At 43.7% G+C, this 2,500-nt stretch overlaps 1 protein-coding gene across 1 annotated transcript in view; it reads right to left on the bottom strand.

The window, feature by feature from the left end:
• LOC125289324 (neurexin-2-like) overlaps positions 1-2,500 on the bottom strand; it is an 836,342-nt gene that overhangs the window by 115,260 nt on the left and 718,582 nt on the right.

Below are 2,500 nucleotides of genomic sequence, written 5' to 3'. Positions count from 1 at the left end.
ATAGTCAGTTGTGAACAGTTTGCTATTGATTTTTCCTCTTGACAAAATGTAATACAGAAATGTCACTTTCCGATGTTTTGGGATCACTCTCACTTAATAATGAGCTTATGAATGCATGGTGATATTTTTGCAATGTAATCTCACATTACCTCACTATAGACAATGCAGATCTGTCAGATAAGCTCTCCTCTCCCGTGCTGCTGCTGGGGCATTTGGGTTAAATGGAATCGGCATGCAGTTCATCTCCTTAAGTCATCTACTATTTCCTAATTTATGTCATCAACACATCCGTGATTCGAGGAAATGTGTTCGCAACACAGGCGCCCAAGCAAGCGCTCCTGCAGGTGTAAACTACTGCTGTACCTTACCATCAGGCAACTAGAAACACTTTCCAAGTTGACCTAACTTTCCAACTCTGCACAGTATCCCATTAACTGCATGACAGTGGGCTATTTACAATATTTATTTTATGCAAAGTAGAGTTTGTAAACACGTTATCATCAACTTAATGCACACACAACTTTTGTTTGAGCAGGAGAGAGAATAACAATGAATGGGTGCAGCAACTACAGAAATTGTTGCTGCTTTTTTTTACTGTCTATGGTTGCTGGTTAACAGCACATAATAAGCTTATTTAAGCGAATTCACAAACTCAAGACTTCAAGGCCATCATGGATATAAAACGTTTTTTTGAAAAAACAATGAAAGGATGGAGGGAACATAGCAAAAGTTTTGGAGTTATTTCAGATGGGCTACAAGGTAGGCAAATTTGTGGTGCTTGTCAAAACCTTAAGCGAGCTGGGGTAATGCTTATAGGCTGATGTTAAAAGAAGTGCACAATGTTTAAAGCCATACACAACGGTAAATTGGAACAAAACTAAAGGTAACTTTAGCCTTTATAAGGCTGTATAAAGTTGTCCAAATTAATAGGTCGTAATTAGGTGTTGTTGTTGTAAAGATATTGCATGTAGATGTACTATATAGGCTACTCAATTTTTAGTTGACCAATGCACAAACAAAGCCAGGAAACGGACAAATATTATCAAGGCTTTGAATGTTTCCATCTGTGCACAGGGTGTCTGTAGATCGATGTGCATAGCATTCATTTCTGCAGGCCTGTGCACATGCATCGCCCTTAAAATAGCATCTGAATTCGCCACTGACTTTAGACAGGAGGTTCCTGGTCTGTATGAATTGTTTTCTCTGAAACTGCAAAATATCAACAGGGACCATTTCATTTGAACCGCCCCTTTTTTTCGCTGAAATGCCCCCTGTATGACATGTACCTGTGGAGGGAAAATTCCAATATCGCTGACTGCAAAATAGGAAAGACAAAAGCGCCGAGTATACAAAGTCAATTGGCTGGTGTGCAAGATAGAGCCCCAAAGTGGCTCCTGATGGGAAGGACTGAATTAATCTCCCTTCAAACCATAGGCCAGAGTTCATTAATCTGCCATGAACCTGCAGGGCGGTGTGTGTGTGTGTGTGTGTGTGTGTGTGTGTGTGTGTGTGTGTGTGTGGTGTGTGTGTGTCTTTCTGTCTGTTTGTTTTACTCTGATGCCCATATAGGGCAGAGTGGGCATAAATCCTGAAGCGAACACACACACACACACACACACGCTAGCACAAGCTTGCATTGACAAGACGCATACATACACACACACACACAGTGGAGAGTCGAGAGCTCCTTAAGTGACAGGAGATTGGCTGCTTGTCGGGGCTGGTGACTGGAGCGCTCAGTGCACCTGGCTTAAATACCTAATTACCCAGCAGATGGGGGCCCAGTGTTGCATCACTCCACTCCCAGACAAGGTGTGTGTGTGTGTGTGTGTGTGTGTGTGTGTGTGTGTGTGTGTGTGTTGGGTGTGTGTGTGTGTGTTCGGGGGATGGCAGAGAATGTTCCCTGTGCCAACTTCTGAAAATACCACCACCAGCCTGTTTGTAGATCTGCATGTGTGTACTGTATGTGGCTTTGTTTGTAGTTCCGTATGTGTGTGTGTGTGTGTGTGTGTGTCTACACTCCCGCTATGCCAGGCTTCACAAGGGCCTGGCAGGAGGGAAGAGCTGAGGACAGTGAAAGTGGAAAGACAGAGTGGGAGAGTGTGTGTGTGTGTGTGTGTGTATGTGTGTGTGTGTGTGTGTGTGTGTGTGTAAAAGAGAGAGAGAAGACTGGAGAGATGGAGAGAGACTATGTGTGTGAGAGAGAGAGAGAGGGAGAGAGAGAATGTGTGTGTGTGTGTGTGTGTGTGTGTGTGTGTGTGTGTGTGTGTCTCCCATTCTACCACCTCCCATTGATCGTCCTGATTAACGGAGCATCTCAAAGGAGCGTCTGCAACGTTGTACCTCCAAATGTTAAGCATTTCCGTGTTAATGTTACTTAAACGTTCACCCACCCCATTGGACATTTTGGCAACTTCAGACTAGATTATCACAGTTTCTACGTCAGACTTACACATGACTCTTAGAGTGCAAACTGTCCACATAGTGCACAGTGGGTGTC

This window comes from Alosa alosa, chromosome 24 (assembly GCF_017589495.1).
Source record: "Alosa alosa isolate M-15738 ecotype Scorff River chromosome 24, AALO_Geno_1.1, whole genome shotgun sequence".
Classification (NCBI taxonomy): Eukaryota; Metazoa; Chordata; class Actinopteri; order Clupeiformes; family Clupeidae; genus Alosa; species Alosa alosa.
This window is presented reverse-complemented; position numbering and strand designations above follow the sequence as displayed.